The sequence below is a fragment of the Hemitrygon akajei genome, chromosome 7 (assembly GCF_048418815.1).
Source record: "Hemitrygon akajei chromosome 7, sHemAka1.3, whole genome shotgun sequence".
NCBI classification, from domain to species: domain Eukaryota; kingdom Metazoa; phylum Chordata; class Chondrichthyes; order Myliobatiformes; family Dasyatidae; genus Hemitrygon; species Hemitrygon akajei.
The window spans coordinates 150,522,494-150,536,017 of record NC_133130.1 but is presented as its reverse complement, the minus strand read 5'-3'; the positions used below and the strand labels follow the sequence as shown (position 1 = coordinate 150,536,017).

The 13,524-nt window shown below is 50.7% G+C and overlaps 1 protein-coding gene across 3 annotated transcripts in view; it reads right to left on the bottom strand.

The window, feature by feature from the left end:
* brinp1 (bone morphogenetic protein/retinoic acid inducible neural-specific 1) overlaps window positions 1-13,524 on the bottom strand; it is a 403,545-nt gene that overhangs the window by 53,073 nt on the left and 336,948 nt on the right. The window lies entirely within an intron of this gene.

Genomic DNA, 13,524 nt, shown 5'->3' with positions numbered 1-13,524 from the left:
GTCATAAAAGGCTACAAAAGCATACTAATGCATCGACTTCCTCAGAAGGCTGAGAAATTTGGTATATCCCCAATAACTCTAACCAATTTTTGGTTAGAGCACCACAGAAAGCATACTATCTAGTTGCATCACAGTTTGGTGTGGCAGCTGTGCTACAAAAAAAAATTAAGAGAGTTGCTTATCCAGTGCTTTACAAACTCTTTTTAACAAGAGCTTGGTCATCTTAGCCAGCACTTTCCTGCAACTGGTCCAGTTAATTTTAGCAGCTCTCTGTGATCTAAGATTACCAAAACCAAGTGGGGATGACTGCAAACATGGAGCAGATCAAGGAACAGTAATTAAAGAAGCCTTGCATGACTCATAAAACACTCAGAGAATTTTACTCCAGTTTCAGAGTAGTTTCAAGAGCCCCATCCTTCATGCAAAGGATGAATGAAACTCTAGTTTCAGAGTAGTTTCAAAAGCCCCATCCTTCATGCAAAGCAATCCCCCCTGCAATGACACTTCTGTACTTCCCATTGCCTGGGCAGAGCAGGTAATAATCAGGAACTCCTCCCTAACCCCACCCCCAAACATAGTCATCTCAATTAAACCCTTTCCTGTCTGCAGAAGATAGAAAAACTTGAAGGCACATGCTGTCAGATTGGAGGTCAGTGTCTATACCATTGCTTAGGACACTTGAATAGAACTCTCATATGTTAAAGATGAATTCTTGATTTCCAAAACAACCTCATTATGGCCCTTGCACTTGATTTATTTTTCTGCATTGCAATTTGCTTCATTAGCTGCTACATTAGATTCCTTAGTGTTATACATATATTACATGGTCTACCTGGATGTCATCCCAACAAAAGTAGCTCCTTGTACAGGTTACAATAAGAAAATACCAATAAATCTCACATATAGAGTTGTGTATTTAATATTTCAGTAATATTTGAGCAATCTTGTGTGTGTGTATATATAGATAGATTAAACATCCTGCTGTTTAAATAATTATGGGTTATAAGTAAAATATGTTATGTGCATACTACGTGATACATGCACATTTTGCTTAAAGATGAAATTACACCTGTAGTTAAATTCACATATTGGACTCCCATATCTTCCTTTGAATTTACTTAATGTTTTGAAGTTATAAAACATTGTGGCGACCCACTTTCTGTGCAGGTGAACCGGCTCACAAATAGCCAGCGCGCGGGGGGAGACTTTGGTAATGCACCTCTGATGTCATTTCCGCCCGGAGAGGGCGGGTGCTAGGGATTAAATGCCAGTGCCATGAAGTTTGAAAAAACTAGTCTCAAAGCGACTTACCGACTACATGTCGTTATTTCAGCGCTGTGTGTATCACATTGCTACATTGGTGACCCCGACGGTCCAAACGGGATTTAGACCAAAGATGACCGACACTTCATCTGTTCGCGCAGTTTCACTAAAACTGCCGACTTTCTGGACACTGCGACCACGCGTGTGGTTTAGCCAAGCAGAAGCCCAGTTCCAGATTCAGCAGATATCTTCTGATTCCACGCGTTACTATCACGTGGTGAGCGCCCTTGACCAGGAGACGGCCGCCCAGGTTGCGGACTTCATACAGTCGCCCCCGGAAGAAGGCAAATATGAAGCACTCAAAGCGCTGCTCATTGGGACCTTTGGCCTCTCACGGCATGAGCGGGGTGCCCGTGTGCTTCACCTGGACGGTTTGGGAGACAGACTGCCATCAGCATTGATGAACGAGATGCTGTCCCTGGCTGACGGACACAAGCACTGCCTCATGTTCGAGCAGGCGTTCCTAGAGCAACTACCCGGGACATACATCTGCTGCTGGCCGATGCAGATTTCAGTGACCCCCGGAAGTTGGCCGCCCGGGCAAACGTGCTTTGGAAAGCTGAGAGGGAGAGCGTGGCGTCCATCCGTCAGATTACCAGGCCACGCGCCCAACAGCGGCCCAGACCAGGCCCGACGGGGGGGGGGGGGGGCGCACACAACACAGAGGCAGGAGTGAAGAGGCCAGTGAACAGTGGTGTTTCTACCACCAGCGGTGGGGTACAAAAGCCCGCCGTTGTCGCCCACCCTGCAAGGGCCAGCTGCCGCTAATAACTATGGCGGCTGGCCACCAGGACAGCCTCTTGTACGTCCGGGACAAACAGTCAGGACGTCGCTTCTTGGTCGACACCGGAGTGGGAATCAGCGCATTGCCCCCGACGGGGTACGACACCCGCAACAGGAAGCCAGGACCCACCCTGAGGGCCGCAAACGGCAGCACGATACGGACCTACGGCACCCGCACAGTGCAGCTGCAGTTTGGCGCCAGCTGGATCATGTGAGACTTCACACTGGCCGTGGTAGCCCAACCACTCCTGGGGGCGGACTTCTTGTGAGCTCACAGCCTGCTGGTCGACTTGCAAGGGAAAAGACTGGTACATGCCGAGACTTTCCAGACATTCTCCCTGGATGAAGCCAAGTTGCCGGCCCCACACCTGGACTCCAACACGCTGTCGGACAACAAATTCACCAGAATCCTGGTGGATTTTCCATCAATTCTGGCACCGCAGTTCATGGCAGCCATGCCTAGACACAGAGTACAGCACCACATCCCGACCCAGGGACCACCCCTCCATGCCCGCGCACGAAGGCTCCCCCCGGAAAAGCTCCGCCTGGCGAAGGAGGAGTTCAAGAGGATGGAGGAATTGGGGATCGTACGGAGGTCCGACAGCCCATGGGCCTCCCCCCTGCACATGGTGCCCAAAGCAGCTGGGGGTTGGAGACCGCTGACTGAATGAGGCTACAACTCCAGATCGCTACCCCATGCCGCACATACAGGACTTTGCAGCAATCCTGCAAGGGGCAAGAATATTTTCCAAAGTAGACCTCGTCCGGGGATACCATCAAATCCCGGTGCACCCTGAAGACATCCCCAAAACAGCACTCATCACCCCATTCAGCCTGAAGAATGCCGACAGAAGTTCCAGCGGCCAATGGATGCGGTGGGACGCGACCTGGACTTTGCGTTCATCTATTTGGACGACATTCTTATAGCCAGTAGTAGTCACCAGGAGCATCTGTCCCACCTCCGCCAGCTCTACTCCCGCCTGAGTGATTTCGGCCTTATGATCAACCCGGCCAAATGCCAGTTCGGTCTCGATACCATCGACTTCCTGGGCCACAGGATTACCAAAGACGGGGTAACACCTCTGCCCGTCAAGGTAGACGCGATCCGCCACTTTGCCTGGCCCAACACGATCAAAGGCCTGCAGGAGTTCGTTGGTATGGTGAACTTCTACCACCGTTTCCTCCCCTCAGCAGCCCGTATCATGCGCCCTTTGTACACCCTGATGTCCTCCTCGTCCCAAGGCAAGGACATTACTTGGGACGAGGAGGCCGAGGCCACTTTGGTTAACTCCAGGGAAGCCTTGGCAGATGCCGCGATGCTGGTGCACCCCAGAACGAACGTTCCGACCGCCCTCATGGTGGACGCATCCGACACAGCAGTCGATGGGGTACTGGAGCAGCTCATCGAGGGGCGCTGGCAACCCCTGGCGTTCTTCAGCAAGCACCTACGGCCACCCGAACTCAAGTACAGTGATTTTGACCGGGAGCTGTTGGCACTGTATCTGGCAATCCGGTATTTCAGGTACTCCTCAGAAGGCAGGCCGTTCACCGCGTTCATGGACCACAAACCATTGACCTTCGCGTTCATGAAGGTGTCCGATACCTGGTCGGCTCGCCAGCAGTGACATCTGTCCTACATCTCTGAGTACACGACGGACAGCCAGTATGTCTCAGGAAAGGACAATGTTGTGGCGGACGCACTCTCCAGACCAGCTGTCCAGGCCCTGTCCCTGGGGGTGGACTATGCAGCACTGGCAGAGGCACAGCAGGCAGACGATGAGATGCCCAGCTACAGGACCGCAGTTTCGGGTTTGCAGCTGCAGGACTTTCTCGTAGGCCCAGGTGATAGGACCCTCCTGTGCGATGTGGCTACCGGCCAACCTCGCCCCATCATCCTGGCAGCCTGGAGGCGGCGGGTTTTCGACTCCATACACGGTTTAGCGCACCTATCTATCAGGACAACCGTCCGGCTGGTCTCCAGCAAGTTCGCGTGGCACGGACTTCACAAGCAGGTCAGTGAATGGGCCAGAACATGCGCGAAGTGCCAAACAACCAAGGTGCAGCGGCACACTAAAGCCCCGCCGCAGCAGTTTGAACCCACCCACCGGAGGTTTGACCACATTTATGTGGATATCTTGGGCCCCCTACCAGTGTCCCGAGGAGTGCGATACCTCCTAACTATGGTAGACCGGTTCACGAGGTGGCCAGAGGCGGTCCCACTCACCGACACACCTGCCGATTCCTGCGCCCGAGCACTGATTGCAACCTGGGTAGCATGCTTCGGGGTGCCGGCCCACATTACCTCCTACAGAGGCGTCCAGTTGACCTCCAACCTGTGGTCGGCTGTGGCAAGCCTGTTGGGAACGCAGCTACACCACACTACTGCCTACCACCCACAGTCGAACGGACTAGTGGAACGCTTCCACTGTCACTTGAAGTCGGCACTCATGGCCCGCCTGAGAGGACCTAAGTGGGTGGACGAGCTTCCCTGGGTCCTGCTTGGAATTCGCACTGCGCCCAAAGAGGATCTGCATGCCTTGTCGGCCGAGTTGGTGTACGGTGCACCCCTGGCCGTCCCAGGAGAATTCATACCAGCCCCAAAGGGGCAAGAGGAAGAACCCGCAGCAGTCCTGGACAGACTACGTGAAAGGCTCGGCAACCTGGCCCCCGTACCGACTTCACAGCAGGGGCGGACCCCAACCCATGTACCCAAAGACCTGCAGAACTGTAAGTTTGTGTTTGTACGAAGGGGCGGACACCGGGCACCACTACATCGGCTGTACGAGGGGCCGTTCAAGGTGATCAACAACAACGGGTCCACGTACGTTCTGGACGTTGGGGGGAAAGAGGAGGTTTTCACGGTGGACCGACTCAAATCAGCCCATGTGGACGGCGCAGCCGGTCGAGGTTCAGGCACTGCGGCGCAGAGGCAGACCTCCCAAACAGAGACTGATCCACACTGTGGACATTGGGGGTTGTATCGCCGGTTCTGGGGGGGGGGGGGGGCGAACCACTTTCTGTGCAGGTAAACCGGCTCACAAATAGCCAGCGTGCGGGGGGGTGGGGGGAGACTTTGGTAATGCATCTCTGACGTCATTTCTGCCCGGAGAGGGCGGGCGCGGGGGATTGCATGCCAGCGCCGCGAAGTTTGAAAAAACTAGTCTCGAAGCGACTTACCGACTGTGTGTCGTTATTTCAGCGCTGTGTGTAGCACATCGCTACAACATAACATAAATGTTATCTTATTTTGCTGGGTCACTGCAATATCATGGAATCTGCATGATTAGAGGGCTGCTGGCCTTTGAGAAACACTAAAAGCCATTGAACGCTGGCACAAATGCAACCCTCATTTTTCATTAATATTAAGTAGTTTAATATAAAGAGGAGACAAATAAAGATGCCTAGGAATAATCCCAATTCAGCAGCACTACGGAGTCACATCAGTGTGTTACACACTCTCTATGGAGTTCACTCCAATGACTTTCCCTTGACTAAGGATAAATTTCTAAGGAGCAATTTTGGAAATGTTTTACTTGTTGGACTGGATACATGCTTTATCCCTTTATTAAAGAGCAAATGTCTGGTCTATTTTCTTCTATGTATAATCATTGTATTGTAAGTGTTTACTTTTTGTATTCAAGATTCTAGATTGTTTATTATCATTTTTCACTACACAAATGTAAAGGAGAACGAAATGATCGTTACTCTGGATCGAATACAGCATATAAAACACAAAGATGATAAAAAAAAACAAATATAAATATAAAAGTAATCCTATAAAACACAATGTACAGGTAACTATTGAGTGTGGCCATATATACATAAGATTAGTTTAACTATGTGGGCTGATTGTATGTACATAGAGTAAAGGTTGTGAACCTTTTTTATGTCAATGAGGCTTATCATTAACTGAGGTATCCATGGTCCCCCAGGTTGGGAACCCTGACATAAAGTGTACGTACAGCTTTTCTTTTAACAAGTGTATTTGACCTGTCAAGCTAAAAGCTATGATTAAACATTGTGCTTATCCAGTGCTTTACAAACTCTTTTTAACAACAGCTTGGTCAACTTAGCCAGCACTTTCCTGCAACTGGTCCAGCTAATTTTAGCAGCTCTCTGTGATCTAAAATTATCAAAACGAAGTGGGGATGACTGCAAACATGGAGCAGATCAAGGAACAGTAATTAAAGAAGCCTTGCATGACTGATAAAACACTCAGAGAATTTTACTCCAGTTTCAGAGTAGGCTTTGATAGTTTTGTACGGAAAAGCAGCTAAATGGATAGAATCTCATTATGTGCAAGTTCCACTTCTGCTCTAAATAGAAAAGATAAATGGCAATGATTTCCCTTTGCAGCTCAAAGCACACAAACAGATCTATTTCGCATATATCTAGAACTGTATAGAAATCGGTTCACTGAAAACAGACAGCCACTTTGTTCTGGGAAAGCATGTTCGATAATGAGTGTATTTTATATTCTACCTTCATTAATATTATCTTGGAAACTGCAGAGTATCGGAGATGCCAGCATAAAGGTGCTAACTCGTATTTGAAAGTGAGAATAACACGAGCAGCATGATTGCGAACAGCAGTTTCCTTCATTACACGACTGTACAGACCACAGTATTTCCCATCAGGCAACCGGTTTGCTGGAAAAGAAGTGTTCTGCAAGCACCAACAGTGAACCTTAACCCTGTTATCTCACCTCCATTACCGTTTCAGATTTCACTGCATAAATACAACCGTGCCAAAGTATTGTCTACGATACTGTAGGTTAACAATGTAGGTTGAAATTACTCCGCCATGGACGGTCCCAAGCCCAGCCACAATAATAGGAGGGTTGGACCTGGGGCTAGCAACCCCATCCTGTAAAAACCCAGAGCTAAAACGTCCTGTAAAAACATCAACAGAAGCTCCAAAGACCTCATTCCTGGGACAGAAAGGATACATCAAGAAGACGGGCGACACTGGGAATCAGTGTGAAAGGTTGGCCCAGGACCGAGGGTTCTGGTGAGCTACTGTCAGCAGCCTCTGCCCCAGTGGGGGCGATGGGCTCAAGAAGAAGAAGAATTGCTGAGATTCACTGGGATCCACTTGGGTACAGGTCAAATACAAGCAATTCTGTGCAGTCCTTGTACTCGATTCATTAGCTAGGATTTTCAATACAGCACCCAAGTATAAAACTAATCCTGCAACTCAAATAAGTAAACCATCAAAAAACCATAACGTTCACTCCTGAATAGCATTTGGACAGCCTAACCACTGCCCCACTACCATCTGACCGGCAAATTAATAAACCTACACCAAGGTGCTGCCTTACTGCAAAAAACAAGTGTTACCAGGTTGGAAAGTGTACGAGGACCAATAAATAGCTGAAGTTCAATTAGATAAGAAGCTACATTTTGACTAGTGAGTTAGTACATGTTTTCCATACCAGATACAAATTAAGAGTACTTTTATTCAGAATCAGAATCAGCTTTCTTATTACCAGCATGTCATGAAATTTGTTAACTTAGCAGCAGCAGTTCAATATATAATATAATAACAGAAAACAAGTAAATAAATAAGTAAATCAATTACAGTATATGTATATTGAATAGATTTAAAAAATCATGCAAAAAACAAAAATATATATTAAAAAAGTGAGGTAGTGCTCTTAGTTTCAATGTCCATTTAGAAATCACATGCAGAGGGAAGAAGCTGTTCCTGAATCGCTGAGTGTGTGTCTTCAGGCTTCTGTATCTTCTGCCTGACGGTAACAATGAGAAAAGTCATGCCCTGGGTGCTGGGGATCCTTAATAATGAATGCTGTCTTTCTAAGATGCCGCTCCTTGGAGATGTCCTAGGTACTTTGTAGGCTAGTACCCAAGATGGAGCTGACTAAATTTACGACCCTCTGCAGCTTCTTTTGGTCCTGTGCCATAGCTCCCCCGTACCAGATGATGATACAACCCATCAGAATGCTCTCCATGGTACATCTATAGAAGTTTTTGAGCGTTTTTGTTGACATACCAAATCTCTTTAAACTCCAAATGAAGTATAGTTCCTGTCTTGCCTTCTTTATAGCTGCATCAATATGTTGGGACCAGGTTAGGTTCTCAGAAAACACGACAACCAGGAACTTGAAACTGCTCACTCTCTCCACTTCTGATTCCTCTGTGAGGATTGGTATGTGTTCCTTTGTCTTACCCTTCCTGAAGTGAGCGAATGTTGTTCCTGAAATTAGCACAGTTGATGTGAGCGAATCTCTCTTGGACCAAAAGAGGCTTTATGTTATGATGTCCAGACACAATGAGAACTGAGTTAAAGCTTCCTTTCTTGAAACCTAACAACTAGGAGATAATAAAACTCAATTCCATCACTCTGACTAAATTAACTCAAATCTCAGAGGTGTTGCTGCAGCATCCTTGAGTAGTTAAACATCAATATAAGATAAAGAGCATGGGTAGGCTACTGAAATTGCCTCGGTAACATAAGGCAAATCTTCTACATCAGCTACACTTTCGCACACTATTCCCACATCTCTTAATTAACTTCACACCCAAAATTACATCAAACTCATTCTTGAACATAAACATTGAGCATTCAAAGCCCTCTGCTGGATTTTCTACAGATTCCAAGCATCTTATGTAAATTAACATTTCTTCATCACAGTTTTTAAACAGTGCCCTCTTCATTCTGAGGACCATGACCTCCATATGTAGCTTTTCAAAACTGGAAAATTGGCATCTCAGTGACCATCCCATTAATTTCATGTGGAAAGTCATATCTTGAACCTCTGTCCCTTCCTATACACTTCAACATTTTACTATTGAATAGGGTCATAAGATCAGAAAATCTTTCACATCAACCCCAACTTTTGACATTTCTTACACACACGCACGCACACACACACACACACACACACACACACACACACACACACACACACACACACACACACACACACACACACACACACACACACACACACACACACACACACACGCGCACACACACAGTGACTTTTGTCACCGATAGTTGGCAAGAAATATACAGTAAGATAATTTGGAACTGTTTTGTTCACCATGGTTTCAAGCATTCAGGCTTAGAGATGCTAGAAACAGCTAAGAATGAAAATAAAATTATTTCACTACTTCAAGTTAGGAATTATAAACAATTTGAAGGTAACTTGAATACTATAATAAAAACGAAGATTTGGTGGGTGTAATTATCTAAGGCCAGCAAGTTAGGAATTACAAAGTATTTGAAGGTTTCTTAAATGTTACAATAAAAATTTGGGGGATGTAATTGGCTAAAACATTGTTTGTCAGTAGTGTAGCGGTGTGCTACACGCAGCGCTGAAATAACAACACGGAGTCGGTAAATTGCAGTTAAAAAAAGATTTTATTTGAACTTCGCAGCCTCGCTTTAAAGCCTCCCTGATCCCGCCCTCCCCGGGTGCGGATGCTGTAGGGGGCACGTATTCACAGTTCTGTCCCGCGCGCGGATGCTGTAGGGGGCATGTACTCACAGTCCCGCACAGGCTTTTCCCCTTGTTGGTGAAGCAGACCTGGCACCCTTTTGGGACTGGCCTTTGTGCCGACGCGCTGGTTATTTGTGAGCCGGTTCGAGTGCGCTAGGAAGTGGGTCGCCACATAACCCCCCCCCCCCAGAACCGGCGATACACCCCCCAATGTCCACAGTCTGGGCCAGACCCTGTTTGGAAGGCCGGACTCTGCGCCACGGTGCTGGAAACTAGACCGGTTGCGCCACGACCGCATGGGCCGGTTTGAGTCGGTCCACCATGAAAACCTCCTCTCTCCCCCCAACGTCCAGCACGATCGGGGACCCGTTGTTCCTGAGCACCGTAAACGGCCCCTCGTAGGGCCATTGCAGTGGTGACTGATGCCCGCCCCTTTTTACAAACACAAACTTACAGTTCTGCAGGTCTTTGGGTACGCAGGTCGGGTTCTGCCCATGCTGCGAAGTGGGTATGGGGGCCAGGTCACCGAGCCTCTCGCATAGTCTGCCCAGGACCGCTGCGGGTTCTTCCTCTTGCCCCCTTGGGGCTGGTATGAACTTCCCGGGGATGACCAGGGGTGTGCCGTACACCAACTCGGCCGACGAGGCATGCAGATCATCTTTGCGTGCCTTGCGGATGCCGAGTAGGACCCAGGGAAGCTCGTCCACCCAGTTAGCTCCTCTCAGGTGGGCCATGAGAGCCGACTTTAGGTGACGGTGGAAACGCTCCACTAGTCCGTTCGACTGTGGGTGGTAGGCAGTGGTGTGGTGCAGCTGTGTCCCCAAAAGGCTGGCCATAGCTGACCACAGGCTGGAGGTGAACTGGGCGCCTCTGTCGGAGGTAATGTGGGCCGGTACACCAAAGCGGGACACCCAGGTGGTGATCAGTGCCCGGGCGCAAGATTCGGAGGTGGTGTTGGTGAGCGGGATCGCCTCTGGCCATCTGGTGAACCGGTCCACGATAGTGAGGAGGTGCCGCGCTCCTCATGACACTGGCAGGGGACCCACGATATCCACATGAATGTGGTCGAAACGCCGTTGGGTGGGGTGGAACTGCTGCGGCAGAGCTTTGGTGTGCTGCTGCACCTTGGCCGTCTGGCAGTGCATACACGTTCTGGCCCATTCACTGACCTGCTTACGGAGTCCGTGCCAAACAAACCTGCTGGAGACCACCCGGACAGTTGTCCTGACGGAGAGGTGCACTAAGTTCTGAATGGAGTCGAAAACGCGTCGCCGGGACAACGGGACGGGGTTGGCCGGTGGTGACGTCACAGAGTAGGGTCCTCTCACCTGGGCCTATGGGGAGGTCCTGGAGCTGCAAACTGGAGACTGCGGTTCTGTAACTAGGGATCTCTTCATCTGCCTGCTGTGCCTCCGCCAGCGCCTCAAAGTCTACCCCTTGGAAAAGGGCGTGAATGTTAGGGCGAGAGAGCGCGTCCGCCACGACATTGTCCTTACCCGAGACGTGCCGGACATCCGTCGTGTATTCAGAGATGTAGGACAGATGGCGCTGTTGGCAGGACGACCAGGGATCGGACACCTTCCTGAACGTAAAGGTAAGCGGCTTGTGGTCCGTGAACACGGTGAAGGGCCTACCTTCTAAGAAGTACCTGAAAAGCCGGATTGCCAGGTATAGCGCCAACAGTTCCCGGTCGAAAGTACTGTATTTGAGCTCGGGTGGTCGCAGGTGTTTGCTGAAAAATGCCAGGGGTTGCCAGTGACCCGCGATGAGTTGCTCCAGTACCCCACCGAATGCCATGTTAGATGTGTCCACTGTGAGTGCGGTAGGGAGGTCCGTTCTGGGGTGCACTAGCATTGCAGCGTTCGCCAAGGCTTCTTTCGTTTTAATGAAAGCAGCGGCGGACTCCTCGTCCCAGGCAATGTCCTTGCCCGGACCCGACATCAGGGCGAACAAGGGGCGCATGATTCAGGCAGCTGAAGGGAGGAAGCGGTGGTAGAGATTTAACACGCCCATGAATTCCTGAAGGCCTTTGATTGTGGTGGGTCGGGGAAAATGGCGGACCGCGTCTACCTTAGCGGGCAGAGGGGTTGCCCCGTCTTTAGTAATCCTGTAGCCCAGGAAGTCGAAGGTGTCGAGCCTGAACTGGCATTTGGCCGGGTTGATTGTTAGACCCTATTCACTCAGTCGGGCATAGAGTTGACGGAGGTGGGACAAATGCTCCTGACGACTGCTGCTGGCTATGAGGATGTCGTCCAAATAGATGAATGCGAAGTCCAGGTCGTGTCCCACCGCGTCCATTAACCGCTGAAACGTCTGTGCGGCGTTCTTCAGGCCGAACGGCATGCGGAGGAACTCGAAAAGGCTGAAAGGGGTGATGAGTGCCATTTTGGGGACGTCGTCCGGATGCATTGGGATCTGATGGTAACCCCGGATGAGGTCCACCTTGGAGAAGATCCGTGCGCCGTGCAGGTTTGCTGCAAAGTCCTGAATGTACGGCACAGGGTAGCGGTCCGGTGTGGTAGCCTCGTTCAGCCTGCGGTAGTCACCGCATGGTCTCCAGCCCCCTGTCGCTTTGGGCATCATGTGCAGGGGGGAGGCCCATGGGCTGTCGGACCGTTGTATGTTCCCCAATTCCTCCATCCTCTTGAACTCCTCCTTCGCCAGTCAGAGCTTGTCCGGGGGAAGCCGCCGAGCACGGGCGTGGAGGGGTGGTCCCTGGGTCAGGATGTGGTGCTGTACGCCGTGTCGGGGCATGGCTGCTGCGAACTGTGGTGCCAGAACCGATGGGAAATCCGCCAGGACTCTGGTGAAGTCGTTGTCGGACAGCGTGATGGAACCGAGGTGAGGGGCTGGCAACTGGGCTGCACCCAGGGAGAACATCTGAAAGGTCTTGGCGTGGACCAGTCTCTTCCTGGGCAGGTCGACCAGCAGGCTGTGAGCCCACAAAAAATCCGCACCCAGAAGCGGTTGGGCTATGGCGGCCAGAGTGAAGTCCCACGTGAACCGGCTGGAGCCAAACTGTAGCTGCACCGTATGGATGCCGTAGGTCCTTACTGTGCTGCCGTTCACGGCCCTCAGGGTGGGACCCGGTGCCCTGTTGCGGGTGTCGTAACTCGTCGGAGGTAAGACGCTGATCTCGGCACCGGTGTCGACCAAAAAACGGCATCCCGACCGCTTGTCCGACACATACAGGAGGCTATCCCGATGGCCAGCCGCCGTAGCCATCAGTGGCAGCTGACCCTGGTGTTTCCCGGGAACTTGCAGGGCGGGCTACAGCGGCGGGCTTCTGCGCCCCACCACTGGTGGTAGAAGCACCATTGTTCATTGGGCTCCTCACCCCTGCCTCTGGGGTTAGCGGGCTCTGTGGCCGGGCCTGGTCTGGTTTGTTGCTGGGAGCGTGGCCTGGTGATCAGTGCGATGGATGCCCCACTCACCTTCTGGGCGGTCCACAGCAAGTCCGCCCGGGCTGCCACCTTCCGGGGGGGTCGCTTAAATCCGCGTCGGACAGCAGCAGGTGTATGTCTTCGGGCAGCTGCTCCAGGAATGTCTGCTCAAACATGAGGCAGGGCTTGTGTCCTCCGGCCAGAGACAACATCTCATTCATTAAAGCCAATGGAGGTCTGTCTCCCAAACCATCCAGGTGCAGTAAACGGGCAGCCCGCTCGTGCCGTGAGAGTCCGAAAGTCCTTATGTGCAGGGCTTTGAATTCTGTGTATTTGCCGTCTTCTGGGGGTGACTGTATGAACTCCTCAATCTGGGCGGCTGTCTCCTGGTCGAGGGAGCTCACCACATAGTAGTAATGTGTGTCATCCGAGGTTATCTGCCGAATGTGGAATTGGGCTTCTGCTTGCTGGAACCATAGGTGAGGTCGCAGCATCCAGAAGCTTGGCAGTTTCAACGAAACTGCATGAACAGATGCGGCTTCGGTCATCTTCGGCCCAAATATCGTTTGG